Source organism: Mus caroli, chromosome 17, assembly GCF_900094665.2.
Source record: "Mus caroli chromosome 17, CAROLI_EIJ_v1.1, whole genome shotgun sequence".
Lineage (NCBI taxonomy): Eukaryota > Metazoa > Chordata > Mammalia > Rodentia > Muridae > Mus > Mus caroli.
This window is the reverse complement of record NC_034586.1, coordinates 17,038,647-17,055,859: the sequence shown is the minus strand read 5'-3', so window position 1 is coordinate 17,055,859 and position 17,213 is coordinate 17,038,647. Positions and strand designations below refer to the sequence as shown.

The 17,213-nt window shown below is 40.5% G+C and overlaps 1 protein-coding gene across 1 annotated transcript in view; it reads right to left on the bottom strand.

Annotated features, from left to right (window-relative positions):
* Positions 1-5,033: 5,033 nt before the first annotated feature.
* LOC110312629 (zinc finger protein 54-like) overlaps positions 5,034-17,213 on the bottom strand; it is a 36,969-nt gene continuing 24,789 nt past the window's right edge. The window contains exon 7 of the transcript XR_003835274.1: positions 5,034-5,178. The gene's annotated coding sequence lies outside the window, so the exon portion shown is untranslated. The remainder of the gene's footprint in view (positions 5,179-17,213) is intronic.

The window sequence follows — 17,213 nt, the reverse complement described above, 5'->3', positions numbered from 1 at the left end:
TTGTACGTCCCAGATGCAGAAAATGTAAGGTTTGTGGTCCCAACCCTAGAAAAGTCAGTTTTACAATCCAATGTCTAGCTCTGGGAACATGGAGGAAGAAGAGATGGTTAGGAAATAAGAAGGGAGAGAGGGGGAAGAGCTAAGAATTCCAAGTCTAGAGTTCTCTAGACTCTATACAACTACTGCAATCAGTAACCAACAGTATCTGTCCTTGCCTTTCACTGGCCCCACACAAGACCACGGTCAATCTAGGAAAGGGAAAAGGCTCACTTTACCTCTCAGACATTGGCAATGGATAGACTGTAGAAGAAGAATCACTGCCTTTAGTAGTCATCCTGTGCTGAGCACATCAGGCTCCTGCACATAGCTTCAAACCCACAGTCGCACAAATGGCTCTGGTTCATCTTAGTGGGTGCCAGGCAATATGAATAGATATGAACAAAGTATTGACTGTTGAAACTGTGGACCAGGATAGTGGAGAGGTAGGAGTGAGAATGGGCAGTATTTGAAGTGGGCACAGAAACAATGCTGTGATATACATGCATCCTATCTTTGTGTGTGTGTATGTATGAAATAACTAATAATAAAAAAATCGGGGCATTCATTCATTCATTCATTCATTCATTCATGGTAGACAAGGTTTCTCTGTGTGAACCTGTGCTTAAAGGCCCGTGATAACATACCTAGATCAGTTTAAAAAAAAAAAAAGTCAGTGTTTAATTTCTTCTTAGTTGTAACAGTATCTGGTGGCTTTTTTTTTTTCCAGTTTTCAGGGCCAAGATGGCCTTGAATTCACTGAGATCAGAGGTCCCTGACTCTGGAATGCTAGGATTAAAGGCATGCTCCAACATGTCAGGTTTATTCATTATCTGGCTTAGTATCAGATAATAGAGTCAGGAAGTCTTGATATTTTTGTGTGAGTCAAGAAGTATTAAATATTAGTCTATTTGCTGCTCTTCAAAGTCCTGATAGAATCCTGTCAATTTGGTCCTGGGCTTTGTTTTGAAGATGTCATTTTATAATTGACTCGGTCATATTGCTCCTCTTAGTCGTTTATAATATTTATTTCATGTCATTTATATTTGGTATGTTATATGTGCCTGGAAACTCATACACCTCAACTAGAATATCCTCTCTAGTACAATAGATGTCTTCAGTGTCAGTAGATAGAAGATTTACTTGTTAACTCATTTCTATCAAGTAAATTGTGCCTTTACCTTGGGTAACTATCAGGACCTTATCAACAAGGATATCAACACAAGGACAGGATGACAGACTCAGGCTCTGAAGGCCAATCTTATCTTTAATCTTTGGGCAGAGGGCATGGAGAGGCAGAGCCTGGAAAAATTTAGTCTGAAGCCCTCCTGGGTTGCCTGCCATCTTAACATATTATTGTCTTATTGTAGCTCTGGGAAGGTGACTGCCCCGGTGGTTGTTCTTCTCAATGGGCTGAGTGTGGCAGGATGGTGTCAGTGGAGACCCTCTCTTTACAACTTAGACTACATCAGTTCAGATCGGGAGCGAGCACTTCTGGCAGGAAGGGTAGCCATTTACTGAGCAAAATGAGTGACCAGAAGTCCATTCTACGATCTGGTAAAGGGAGACATCAGCCTCTCCTGCCCAGTTTGTCCGAGCTTGAAGCCCTGCTCTTTGGGAACTCATGTCCTCACTTATGGAGATCTAGGTTAGGGCCGCGGGAGGCCCCAGTCTTAGACCATTCTAGGGGCCGTGGACCCTTGTGTGCTCCACTCGGCGGAAGGGGAGGGAAACGCGCCTGGGTGAGCCGCGGTTAATCGAGGGGTCGGGTCAGATTCCTTGTGCCCCGCGGCCTGCAGGGAGAGCCCCACGCTGAGGAGGGGGTTTGAATCCCCGAGGAGCCCGGGCGCACCACAGCTTCTTGTTGGCTGGCGCCGAGTAACTGGGCTCCTCTCCTCTGCCTGCTCAAAGCGAAGCCGTGCCACTCGAGTCCCAGGTTTTCCCCGCTGCCCAGGGCGCTGCAGTGGCCGGTAGGCTCCCAGCGGAGTGACTGGGCCCCCGCCCCGGCGAGGCCCCACGGCCTTCCGCCCGAGATGGGCTCAGCCCCGCGCGATTTCCCGCCGCAGCTGCGGGACACCAGCACCTAGGCCCGGGACTCTCAGGCTCCCTAAAGCAGCGAATCGGTCTGGAAAAGAAAGAGTTAAGCCGAGAGGGTGGATGAGTCTTCAAATTGCAACATTGTCAGTCCCTCAACGTTCCTTAAAGTGATACACACAGAACAGACAACTAGCCAGCAGCTAAAACAAACAGGACACTCCCGCTCTGTCCTTCACTGAAATTAACACCAGTGGCACTCTGTACCCCAGAATCTTTGGAACGACGCCTAAGCCCCCTTGGCTAGGATGTACCAGGGTGACCACCGCAGCCGGATTCTACATCCTCTTTTGCTGTTTCTTGCCAGGTAATACAGATTTTTAGGCCTCATCAGAACAGAATTACAGAATTATTCAGAACAGGATTATTACAGTATCACACAAGCACACATGGACAGACTTATAGACTCAGACATAACCAGTGTTGAGATTCTCCAGGGTTGGGTCCTGGTGGCCTTGGAGTTCTGTGGTCTCTCTTTTTCCACTTGCTTGAACCTGCTTGTTCAAGGGTGGAGCTTCCTGCTCATTTGTCCTGCCACGCCTACTGCTGGACCCTGCCGCTTTGTTGCTTGGAGGCACACACGTGTTCGTCCTGCTACTGGACCCCGAGATTGTTTGGCGGGAAATCGGGTTCCCTCCCCCTTCCTTTATAACTGAGTGTCTGAAAATAGTAAAGTTGAGCTTTGATCAGAATGTTGTCTTAGCTTCATTCCCTTCTCTGGCCGCCTAGCCCCTCTTCTCTTCCAGGTTTCCAAAATGCCTTTCCAGGCTAGAACCCAGGCTGTGATCTGCTGGCCGGACACAACAGAGTTCCAGGCCAAAGCACCAAAATGTTGTGCCAGGAAGAGTTCATGAACCCCCAAATGGCCACCAAGGAGCTGTTTCTAATGGGTCTCTTTATTTCAAGTTTGGATTTGGGCTCTCCTCCAAACCAACCCTGACAAAGCAGAACCAGAAAGGAAGGCAGAGCATACTCAAACCCTCAGCAGGACAAGGTTTTATAAGGAATGGGACTAAGTGAGGGGGCGTCCAGCCTAACAAGTATCTAACTGAACGTCTATTGTAAGCTGACAGGTGGGTGCTCTGAAGCAAGATCATGAACAATCCCAAAGGGTCTGAAAGTACGTATGAAAAAATCAGACTAATCTTTGATTAACTGTTGCTAGAAAGTAGCTAGGGAGTAACTCTGGCCAAGGACAAGCCATGGGGTCCTTCCTGGTACTTGGATGCAGCTTGGGTTCTGCTGCAGGTCAAGTTCTCAGGCTTTTTTATCTTTAAGATGGAGGCCAGTCCCAAGATAGAGTAGGTTTGGCCTTTCACTAGAAACAAAAACGTTACCTCAAATGAAAAGTATCTTTTGGAGACTCTCCTGGTCTACTCAAGTCCTGTGTTGTTGTTCTTAAGAAAGATGGTAGTGAAGCCATGATTCGACCCTTATTATCTGTCCCAAAGTCAAGTGCTTTACCCAGCATGTAAACTTTACTCCTGTTGGTTTAAGGGGGTAATTTAAAATGAGCAGCCTGATCATTCACCATCACTATGGTAATCACCATTGCTGCTGCAACAGGAGGGAGGTGAAGGGAGAGGGAGGGTAAGGAGAGGGAGGCACGTGGAGCCCTGTGGTCAGTGCAGTGAAGGGAGAGTAGGGAACCCAGTGCTCCCTGGGAGAACATAGGGAGTTTAGACAAATTTGAACAAATTTTTGTTTTAGATCCCATGGCACCCATCTTCCCAGCATTTGCCAGAAATCCCAACACTCTAGAATTGCCTTCCCAATTGATAGTCTGGGATCAAACCAAAAGTGTGTTTGTCGTGGTAGCCTCTGTATCAGAGGTTCCCCCCCCCCAAACAAACACCTGGTCTTTCTTCACATGGCTAACTCTGGTGCTACCCTGACTCAGCAGAGAAATCGAGGATTTGTCACAAACATTGCACTTGAAGGTTTTCTATCCAGTATGACTTCTCTGATGGACAACGAGGCTTGAGGGGTTACTGAAGCCTGCATTTTCCTGCATTTTCCACACCGATGTGGTGTCTCTCCAATGAAGATTGTTTGTTGCATGAGACTGTATGTAGAGATGAAGTCACCATCACACTCTCTTTACCTGTGCTCTTTCTCTTCAGTGTAGCATCTCTGATCTTGAGGAATGTTGGAAGACAAAGTTAAGGATTTCTCACAGTCTAGATTCAGAAGGTTCTTCTCCAGTGTGCTTGCTTTTATGTCTATGTGGGTTTAACGAGTCAACAAAGGCTTCCTTGTCATTACAGCATCTGTAGTTATTAGAGGTTTCTGTAGTGTCACTTCTTTTATAAAGTACACAGTTGGGGGGGTTCATGAAGCATTTCACCAATCTTATTACACTGACAAGACTCCTTTTCGGTCTTTACATGTTGAGGGACAGTATCACATGTACAGTTCTTTAAAACCAAATCAGATTAATAGGGTTTGTTCCAAAATTAAACATTTGGTAAATGGTTGTCTCCATAGGTTCTTTCTTACAATAAGTCAACCAGAAACTACTTAGATGTATTTCTTTTACTGTAATTTTATGTATTCCCACAACAATGGCCTGACAGCCTTCAAGGGTCTGTGATTTACAATAGATATCTCATCATTATAGAAAATGTATACTGGCTCGAGATGGACCAAATAATTGAGGAGTTAGTAACTGGTTTTGGGGTAGAGCTCAAATGGCTGATTGTACTCAGAATACATGTTTCTATTCAGAAACTAGTGACAAATTTAATGAAATCCCAGGCTCACAGTGTTTGTACTCAGTAATACACAGTAACAAATATTACTGTCCAAGAAACCTAAATCTTTCTAATAATTACTTAAAAGCATCAACACGTTTGTCTGTTTGATTTTTCTTATTGTTTTTTTGGGGGTTTTGTTTCGTTTTGTTTTGTTTTTTTGAGACAGGGTTTCCCTGTGTAGCACTGGCTGTCCTGGAACACACTTTGTAGACCAGGCTGGCCTCGAACTCAGAAATCCACCTGTCTCTGCCTCCCAAGTGCTGGGATTAAAGGCGTGTGCCACCACGCCTGGCTGGGTTTTTTTTTTTTTTTTCTTTAAAAAACACACTATATTATTGAAAAGTAATGGAAGCAAAGCAAGTATTTTTCAGATATCAGAGACTTTAGAATACAGAACCTAGATCATTTGAGGGAGAGCTGTCAGGTGCAACGATTGCTTATTTCTTTCCTACACTGTCTGAATTACATACACTGCCAGATATCTTTATTTTCCTTATATGGTTATTCTCAAGCTTACTCTGTATAATAATTCTTGAGATTATTTTCCAGAAGGGTGTCGGTGTATTCTCCACTAGGAAGAAAATGAAGGATGTAATATGAAGACATGCATGCAAAAAAAGTAAATCATGGGTACTGGAGAGATGGCTCAGTGGTTAAGAGCACTGACTTCTCTTCCAAAGGTCCTAAGTTCAATTCCCAGCAACTACATGGTGGCTTACAACCATCTGTAATGGGATATAATGCCTTCTCATAAGTCTGAAAACAGCTATAGTGTACTCATATACATAATGAAGAAAATAAAGTAATTACAGAATGTTATTCTGTAATTACAGAAGTTACTTCGTGGCTTCATGTCAGACTCATAATTTTGTAAATTATTCCAATCTGATGTCATCATAATCAAGGAAAATTCCATTTTGTGCTAGCGTTAATTTGATAATTCAGGTGCAATAAGGCACAATATCTTCAACTAGTTACAACAGGCAGGATACATCCTGGAGGCACAATATTAAGCTAAATGATTGGGAATCATTTCAGGTGGAATTCAATGTAGCAAACATATTTTCAGCTCTTGGTTTCTCCTTCACCTGAAACCTTTACTGTTGTCCTACTCATTCACTAGCTCACCCTAGTAGTGAGCCAGATGAGGCTACTCTCTCTCTCTCCTCTCCACATTCCATGGTAAACTCAATTGGTCCAGACAGGTAACCAGGTCTACCTTGTATACAAAAATCCACATATATTCTGTGATCCATGCAATGATTTTTTAAAAAAAGAATACAGATGTCCAATACAACACTATGCTCAGTACATGAAGACAACACAAAGTAGAGACAGCCAGGAATGATTTCCCAATTCTATTTCCTGTCAGAATCTTAAGTTTTCTTGGGGAGACTTTTAAGTGTTCATATGGTGAGTTTTTCTTCTCACAATTAAAATCCTGTAATTACAATTATGGACATGGAGCTGTAAAACATGGAGTTAAATATTATATGATAGTATGTTTCTTAATGCATTGGGAAAACCAAATAAAGGTTGCATGATTCCTCTAGAATGAGAAATGGAATGAATAAATCATATACCCTGAAAAAAAAATCTTTTTTACTCTCAAACTTTCCCAGTCTCATGTTGTTTCCAAACAGCTTAATAGAGTTTACTACCATAAAATCAATATATAGAAAGAAGATGGAAGTTCTACAAGCAAAATTTTCTTACCAACAGAGACAAGGTTGCTGTAATTATCCAACATCACATCAATGTACAAAGCCCTCTGGGCAGAGTCCAGTCATTCCCACTCCTCCTGGGGGAAGTCCACGGCCACATCCCCAAATGTCATCAGACCCTAAAACAAAACAAAACAAAATATGTAATTTGACTATGTGTTATGGGGCACTGCTTTCCTGGATATAAAGAGATGGAATGTAGATGATTGAAGACAGTTACTCAAAAAGATGATTTCTAATACAGTCACACTCTATAGTATATGTTCTAACTCTTTATAAACAGACGACACAATAGTCTCACAAGCATATCCATGAAAAAACACATACACATTTAAGGACTGGATACTGTTATCTATCGGTTATGGATGTTGTGTTCATGTCTCACAGTGTTCATGCCTTAGAGATCAAATTCGTGATAAGGAAATGTGCTTTGAAATGCTGTACCTGAAGATCATGCTAGAATATTGACTCTGAATCAATCCTGTCTGTTCTTCATCCTTATAGGTCTATAATGATATGTCTTCATGCTTATATGTCTTAAATATCCCAAGCTCCGTTGGGATGTTTAAACTCTAGGTCAAATCCATACCATAGAATTTATGATTGATTTTATAGGCAGGGTTTTGTTTTTTCCATTGTCATATTACATATTTTTTTTGTTTTGTTTCAGTGTCTGTTGACATTCGGGGATGTGGCCGTGGACTTCCCCCAGGAGGAGTGGGAATGCCTGGACTCTGCTCAGAGGGCTTTGTACATTTATGTGATGTTGGATATCAAGAAGCATAACAACACTGCATACTGTAAATTTAACATTAACATATAAGATCAAGAAGCCATGAAATAAATTTTATGAGAATATTGGGCCACTTCCAAGCAGACAAATAATCCATATCATCCACATTTGGTATAATCCAAAGTTTTCCAAAAATATAGGCATAAACCAACTTAGACAAATAACAATTTTATAAGTTTTGAAGAATATTTCATTCCCAAAGAGTTATAAAAATTGAAGGAAGCCCCAAAACACATCAAGTAATATTTAGGTTGCAGTAATTGTGGATGTATTGAGTAGTGACATGGGCTTCCTGGGAGTAAACGACTACACTAATATAGCCACAAATTATGTGAGAATTATACTGACTTCTCAGTGTTTTTAAAATATAGCTCAGAAAAATGTTTCAGGAGAAAATTTGAGCTATTGTGTCTGAATTTTATAGTTCTTAATGTGTTCTTTTTGATAGGTATGGTGTATTGTCTAACAGGATTTTAGATCAGTAGTGTTTATGATTCTTCTTTCCTTTCTCTAAAAATACAAAGATGTGGTGACATATTCTGATTATGAGTCTGGGATAGAAATGTAAATCTGCAGTCCAGAATGCATTTCCAAAATTCCCACTTTAATATACTGCAGCTTCAGGATAGCTGTCACTCTCACAAGAACTGACTAGAACAAAGCAACCATGAGGAATGCTCTCTCTGCATCAAATGTGATGCCTTATGCACACCAATCATTCAATGCACTCCAGACATTTTTAACTGATGCATTCCACGTAATGCTATTCCACAGAAGGAGGCCCAGCCAGAAAGGGCTGCATAATTGTATCTTGTTAGGCAAAAAGAAAAATGAAAAATTCTGATCTCTCTAGTTTGAAAGGTTACCACTGAGCATCCTAACAAAATAAATGATGTGAGGATCAATTCTCCTGAGACAAACACATGGATACATCATCACTGTATGAAATTAAACATCGAAGAAAAATACAAGTAGAGTAAAATCTGAATCTAAACATAAGAACATCAATTTCATGGCAAGATCAAACCAAATAGGCCTGCCGTGTTCAGTACTCTATAGTGTGCTTAAATGTTAATATGAGCGTTATAGTATTACTTCATATTAAAAAAACAAAATATAGCCGGGCGTGGTGGCGCACGCCTTTAATCCCAGCACTCGGGAGGCAGAGGCAGGCGGATTTCTGAGTTCGAGGCCAGCCTGGTCTACAGAGTGAGTTCCAGGACAGCCAGAGCTATACAGAGAAACCCTGTCTCGAAAAAAAAAAAACAAAAACAAAATATGTCTCTTTTAATTACACACATTGCTAAGATTTTGTGACAACTGTTCTATGTGTTTCAATATGCTCTGTCTATAACTCTGATTCAAGGAAATAAGAGTCCACAAGTGCCAGGAGCCCACACACAATAATATATAAAAACATAGTCCATCTTCTGTAGCAACTATTAGTTCAAGTGAAATATTTGCCCTAGGGAAATGAATAATCAGAGGATAGAATGGAGAAAATTTTCTAAGTATGGATTTATGGTATTATATTATAGAATTGGAATTATAAGGACAGCCTGCCATGGGCATAGAAATAGAATGGAGGATAACAGAATAGGGCAGAAGACACAGAAAGAAAGCCATATAATTATGCTTACTTAGTATAAAGGAGGCAAAAGGATACATTACAAAATTTGGCCTCTTCAGCAAATGATGCTAGCAAAACTGGATCTAGCAGAAATATGAAATTAGATTCTTATCTAATTTACACAAAAATCTATTCAAAACTGATCAAATACCTTATTTAAAACCAGAAACCTAGAAAACATAGGGAATACCCATCAAAAAACTGGGATAAGAGAGGACTTGTTGAATAGACAACAGCACAGGAACAAACCCCAAATATGACCAAATGGAATGGCATGAATATAAAGTTTCTGTTCATCCAAGGGAATAATCAGGAGGGCACACAGACGCCTATAGAATGAGAGAGAATCTGCACGAGCAACACTCTGGGTAGGGGCTCATATCTAGAATTCACTAAGAATTATAGAAACTAAATACCAAGGAAGTAAAACTGCCAATCAACAAATGAGGAAATGAACTGAATGGACCTTGAGAAGATGGAAATAGAAATGGCCAATAAATGTTGGAAAAAGTGTTCAAGATCCCTAAAATGCTATCAGAGAGAGTACACAAATTAAAACTACTTCAAAATCGAGTCTCACTCCAGGAAAAATGGCTGCCATTAACCAATTTGACAACTAATGATAGAGACGATGTAGAAATAAAGGAACTTTTATCCTTCTTAGAACGGAGAACAAAATACCCATGGAAGGAGTTACAGAGACAAAGTGTGGAGCAGAGACTGAAGGAATGATCATCCAGAGACTGCCCCACCTGGGGATCCATCCCATATACGATCACCAAACTCAGATACTATTGTGGATGCCAACAAGTACTTGCTGAGAGGAGCCTGATATAGCTGTCTCCTGAGAGGCTCTGCCACTGCCTGACAAATACAGAAGTGGATGCTCATAGCCATCCATTGGACTGAGCACAGGGTCCCCAATGTAGGAGCTAGAGAAAGTAACCAAGGAGTTGGAGGGTTTGCAGCCCCATAGGAGGAACAACAATATGAACTAACCAGTACTCCCAGAGCTCCCATGGACTAAACCACCAACCAAAGTGGTGGGACTCATGGCTCCAGCTGCATATGTAGCAGAGGATGGCCTAGTCAGTCATCAATGGGAGGAGAGACCCTTGGGCCTATGAAGGCTCTATGCCCCAAGGGGAATGCCAAGGCCAGGAAGCAGGAGTGGGTGGGTTGGTGAGCGGGGTAGGGGGTAGTGGGAGGTGGTTTTCGTAGGATAACCTTTCCTAAACCAGGAAAGGGGATAACATTTGAAATGTAAATAAAGAAAATATCTAATAAAAAATTTAAAATAAATAAGGATTTTTTTATTCACTGTCAGTGTGTGTGTGTGTGTATGCATGTGTGTAAATTAACATACACAAGTTGAAATCAATTTGAAGAATATTAAAAATTAAAGAAAAATGTATGAGCCTGAAATTTCACTCCTGGGAGCATACTTAGAGAACCCCACATCCCACCCTAAGAATATTTACACCCAAAGGATATTTCTGATAGTTTATTCACCAGAGCAATTTATTGGAATCATACTAATAATCAATACCTGAATGTATAATGAAAATGATATGCATATAAAATGGAAATCTATTCAGGTGGAAAGGAAAATGTAATAATCTTCGGGAGAATGGTTGGACTTAGAATGTGTAATATCAAGAAAGGTCATATATTACCAGAAAGAAGAAACTACTTTTTCCATCATATGTAGTATCTGGCCAATAAGTCTATTGATACAATGTACATGTGGGTACAATAAAACATGGAAAACAGAGAACAAGAAAGGTTAAAAATCAGGGGTTGAGGTAGAACTGAATGCAGGTAATGAAAACCAGTTATAAAAAGTATAAAGCTAACTCCTTTTCTAGTTTTAATACCATTACAGGATTTTTTGTTTTTGTCTTAGATAAATTCATAAAAATATATTTGTTAGTGAAAACATAAAATGAAATGTGGGACTCCAGAGCTTGTGTTCCCAATGACTATTCTATACTCAGTTGTATAGTGTTTGGATTTAGTTAATTTCAGTGTGAGATTTTGTTTCCAACATGCTTTATTTATAATTAAGTTAAAAATTAACAGGAATAATTAAGTTAAAATTATCAGGAATAGGAAATTAAAGGATTGTAATGTCTGAAAATATAACATTTCTAGAGAAGAGGAAGAAGAAGAAGAAGAAGAAGAAGAAGAAGAAGAAGAGGAGGAGGAGGAGGAGGAGGAGGAAGAGAGAGTGAGCGAGGGAGCAAGAGAGAGAGAGAGAGAGAGAGAGAGAGAGAGAGAGAGAGAGAGAGAGAGAGAGCGCATGACTACTGACCACTACTGAGCTGGAACATGCTAATTAAAGAATCAGCCATTTTTTCTGTTTCTCTTCTTTGAGTTTCTTCTTCAGGAACAATGAACTTGCTGCCCTTTTATATCAAAGGTTCAAAAAAAGCAATAATTAATACTGAAAGCTGTTAAAGAACAGTTTTAAACCACATAAAAAGATCCAAGCAGCAGAATACTACTAAGTGTCCTGTCAATGATCACATGGAACCACATTTGAAACCTGGAGAGAAAAATCACTGCCAACAATATCGTTGCACCAATAAATATAATCTCCTTAAACTGATGGAGACATAAGTCCATTTGAACATAATCACAAATTAAGACAATTCACATCATTAAAGAAGCACAGTACATAATAAATTAGAGGCAAAATGTACACAGGGGAATCAAAGGAATTATCTATGACAATATATGAACTAATAAACTTCATGTGAAAAATAGATAGATACAGGAGAACTAAAAAGTAAGACATCTCTGGGCAAGACAAGAAAATATTAATACTTACAGACAAGGAAGCAGAATACCAATAATCCAACCAGAAACAACAAGAAAAACAAAAGGATTGGGGGAAAAAACATGAACAAAAAATCTAGCCACAAAAACTCAAAAAATCAATTGATTTTCTAACAAAACCACCATCAGACATGAGAAGCCTTTGAAGTTGTTGGTTATGGTGTCTAAGAGACTCCCAATACATTATAAGCTATTGTTGTTGTCTATGGTTGTCTTAGAGTTAGAAGGTGAGTCTTTCTTGTTGAAGAAGCCACGAGCTACAGATACAGAACCCAGAGACCTTGAGATGAATTTAATCTAAAAGTATTCTCCCTGGGGACTAGTTTTCATAGCACTAGAAGGCAGCATGCAAACTTCCAAAGGAGAGAGATTATTACAGAAAATGACTATCAGTCAAAATGCAGAGTTGTGGTCATCTATCTAAATGACATATAAGCAACACAACTCCTGCACTAAGGCTCAGGGATCACTGAGAAAGGGGATTGGGGGTAATGGATATTGTTAAAGCCAGGGGAACAAGAGTCTGCTGTGACATTGTGTCTCCTAGAAATGTCAGAGAGGCTACATGCATGAAATCTTACAAACATGGCTACCCAAATGGTAGCTGAACAAGGACAGCAGCAAGATGTAGAAAGGAGAAGTCTCCTTAATGTTTGTGTAGGTCTCAACTCTACACAAACATTAAGGAATTCTGGAAGCTGGAGAAACAGTCTTCATTAAGAACTTCCTTAAGAGTACATGGGACCTCATTAAATTGCAAAGCTTCGGTAAAGCAGAGGACACTGTCAATAGGAAAAAACAGCAACCAAGAGATTGGGAAAAGATCTTTACCAATCCTACATCCAATAGAGTGCTAATATCCAATATATACAAAGATCTCAAGAAGTTAGACTCCAGAGAATCAAATAACCCCATTAAAAATGGGGTACAGAGTTAAACAAAGAATTCTCAACTGAGGAATACTAAATGACTGTGAGGCACCTAAAAAAATGTTCAACATCCTTAATCATCAGGGAAATATAAATCAAAACAACCCTGAGATTCCACCTCACACCAGTCAGAATGGCTAAAATTGAAAACTCAGGTGACAGCAGATACTGGCGAGGATGTGGAGAAACAGGAACACTCATCCATTGTTGGTGGGATTGCAAGCGTGTACAACCACTCTGGAAATCAGTCTGGCGGTTCCTCAGAAAATTGGACATAGTACTAACGGAGGATCCCACAATACCTCTCCTGGGCATATATCCAGATGTCCCAACTGGTAAGAAGGATACATGCTCCATTATGTTCATAGCAGCCTTATTTATAATAGCCAGAAGCTGGAAAACATGTCCTTCAACAAAGGAATGGATACAGAAAATGTGGTACATATACACAATGGAGTACTACTGAGCTACTAAAAACAATGGATTTATGAAATTCTTAAGCAAATGGATGGAACTAGAAAAATATCATCCTGACTGAGGTAATCCAATCACAAAAGAACACACATGGTATGCACTCATTGATAAGTGGATATTAGCCCAAAAGCTTGAAATACCCAAGATACAATTCACAGACCACATGAAGCTCAAGAAGAAGGAAAACCAAAGTGTGGGTACTTGGGTCCTTTCTTAGAAAGGGGAACAAAATACTTATGGGAGCAAATACAGAGACAAAATATGGAGCTGAGACTGAATGAAAGGCCATCCAACGACTACCCCAACTTGGGGATCCATCCCATATACAGTCACCAAACCCAGACACTACTGTAGATGTCAAGAAGTACATGCTGACAGGGGCCTGATATAGCTGTCTCCTGAGAGACACTTCCAGAGCCTGACAAATACAGAGGTGGATGTTCACCTCCAACCATTGGACTGAGTACGGGGTTCCCAATGGGGTCCCCAATAGAGGAGTTAGAAAAAGGAATGAAGGAACTGAAGGGGTTTGCAACTCCATAGAAAGAACAATAATATCAGCCATTCAGACTTCCCAGAGCTTCCAGGGACTAAACCACTAACCAAGAAGTACACATGGAAGGATCCATGGCTCCAGTCCAGTCATATATGTAGGAGAGGATGGCCTTGTCAGGCATCAATAGGAGGAGAGGCCCTTGGTCCTGTGAAGGCTCGATACCCGAAGTGTAGGGGAATTTGAAAGCAGGGAAGCAGGAGTGGGTGCGTGGCGGGAACACCCTCATAGAAGCAGGGGAAGGGGGGAGGGGGTTCCTGGGGTGGGGGAACCGGGAAAGGAGACAACATCTGAAATGTAAATAAATAAAATATCCAATAAATTTTTTTTTGAAAAAAGAAGAGTATACCATATGGGTTATACAATAACAAATGTTCATCCCTGAAAACATACAGACTGAACAGGCTGTAATTTTATGTTTAGGAACCCACACAAACATACAACAGTAGTAAAAGAAAACTTATTAAGAAATAGTAAATTCCCATGTAAAGTCAAGGTTTTTGATCATCTAAATAAAAAAAAAAACTACAATAAAAAACTGAACAAGAATGGCTTCATATCATTTTCTATCATTATTACTCATATAAATAAAACTTAATAGGGTGCTAGAGAGATGATTCAATGGTTGTGAGCAACTGTTATTCTTTTAGAGATATTTCAACAAGAATGGAACAGAAAATAGAAATTAGTAAAGGGAGAGATAGAGAGAAAGAAAGAAAACATAAACAAAAAAATTTAAAATCCCTGAATGGACTAACCAAGTGTATGAAAGGTCTGTACAATGAAAACTTTGAATGGTGGAAGGAACTGAAGAAGACACTAACTAAAAAATGAAAAGTTACTTCACACAGACATAATGAGACATAGTACTGGGAAATCTGGAAGTGGTATATAGGACCAGCTCAAACTCCATGACACTGTCCTCAATATACTTCACAGTTACAGTAAAGAGAGCCTAGAATTTATATTGATGCACAAATTCCCAGGTACAGAACAACCTCAAGAATATGTTACAATGCTCATGTAATCCTAGTGCGATTCCAGATCAGCTCAATGCGGTAGAGCAGCAAATCCAGAACCTGCCCAAGAGCAATGACCATGGGAATGCAATCGAAACACCACAAACGTGTTGCAGACCAGACAGCCTCTTCAAACAATGGTACTGGGAAAAGTGTCTATGGGCATATAAAATATGAACCTGGGTCCAATTCTCTCCTATCATACAAGGAATCAGACTTTCATGTGTGATCTGAAACAGTGAATTCTGTAGAGTAACAGAAATAGGCAACACTTGATATAAGAACTGACTGACAAAATATACTATGTAAAAATTTAAAATTTAGGAAAATAGTAAAATTAAGTATGAAGAGATAGCCTATCCAGCAGATATATTTACTTTATGTGTTTATAGTATCTACATATTATATTTATTATATTATATATGGTATAGTATAGTGTAGAATAATGGACTAAAATCCAGAATCTATTTAAAAGCAAATAAAAATATAATCAATAAATAAGTAAACTCTGCTTATTTATTTTGCTCAGCATCTGCTGGAAGGGAAAATGTGCACATATTAAAAAGCTCTGCAGTATACTTCATAAGATATAAAAGATATATAATATAGAGAGATTCCAGTTCTACCCAGTCAGTGTCCATACACAGTAACAAATGAATTTCTTTCAATTAATATTCCCTATACTAAACAGGTAAACAGACTACACTACTCAAAAAAGAAAAATGACAGCAGATATTAAAAGATATTTTCTACAAAAGATTTCATATCTAAAGATAAAAAATACTGAGAAAGATTTTTTTAAATGCCATGAATATGGAGTTCAGTAAAGATGGTTAGTGATCATAACTATAGTAGTGACAGAAAAGTCAAAAGTATTAACATACAAAGCAGAGAGTATTAGGAAGTGGTAAAGAGTTCGTTAGATAAAAAGTCCTTGATCAAGAAGGGTGCATCCAAACACAGAATGCATATATCCGCATCAGACAGTAACAGAAAAGTATGTAAAACCTAAAAACTGGTTCATTGCCTCTTGTGCTTTTCAGACATAACTAATATCTAAAAGTTCTACAGGGATGCCAAGTCACTAAGTATATATATATATCCCCTGGTATAACATGGGAGTTAGTGTGGATGAGTGTAAATTCCAAGAGCTTGGTCCGTTTCACCTCATCAAAGAGAACTGATATTCTCTTAGAGTATTCTAATAAGAATATTTTGGTAATCAGAAGATCAAAACAAAAAACAAGCAAACAAACAAAAACCAGGATTACTCCACTTTATATGAGCTAAAATGTATCCACAAGGGAAGACATCCACTGCAGAATTTCAGAGCCAGCTTCCTCAGGAACAGTAAAGAAACTGCTTCTGCCTGTTTCCTCGCCCAGCAGCACTGGTAGCCTGGCTGCAGTTCCAGCTGCGTTGCTGATTGCTGACTCTCCCAGGATGCCCCGCGGCACCCGCGGCTGCCAGGAATTTTAGCTTCCCCCAAGTCCACCGTGTCTTCCGACCCCTGGTCTGCACCACGCGATTACCCACGGTGCAGGCCCGCGTGCTCGGAGGAAAGCTGTCGAAGCGACTTCTGGCTTTGGCTCTAGGTAAAACTTCTCTAACCTCAGTAATTTAGCGTCCCAGCTTTCACCCACGTCTTTCTCCTAATTCCTCGCACTCTACACAGTTCCCCTACACATCTCCATTAAGTTGAAAATCCTCCCAATGTGCTTCCGGATCTCCAAATATGTTTCCGGGTGAGCATCTGCGCCCCCATCAGAGACCAGTCCTTCCCACTTTGCCTCAGGCTGCCTTTCACACAGCTCCAGCTTTCAGGCTGCTCCGGCTCTGCACAGCCTCCACACACTCTTGCTGTGAGCCCAGACCACAAGTGTTTTTGGTAGGACGCTGCACCCGGTATCTGAACCCCACTCGGGGTTCTAAACCCTTTAGATAAACGACAGCTCCCCTCCCCCCAAAACTGGAGCAGGAGCTGTCCCTGAATTAGTTGAATGCCTGTGGATTCCTTCCCCTAATCCAGTCGCCAGGATGTGCTTAGTCCTGCAGTGACTTATGTGCTGCGCGGGAGGGGCTGGGGGGCGCTAGTGAATACAGGTGTGGTGGGAATCCCCCTTCTCAGAGGAGAATGGGAGCGGGGAGGGGAAAAGCTGCGAGGGACTGGGGGAACTGATTTGGGTAAGGTGAATTATAAAAAAGACAAACAGAGCCGGGCGTGGTGGCGCACGCCTTTAATCCCAGCACTCGGGAGGCAGAGGCAAGCGGATTTCTGAGTTCGAGGCCAGCCTGGTCTACAAAGTGAGTGCCAGGACAGCCAGGGCTACACAGAGAAACCCTGTCTCGAAAAACAAAACAAAA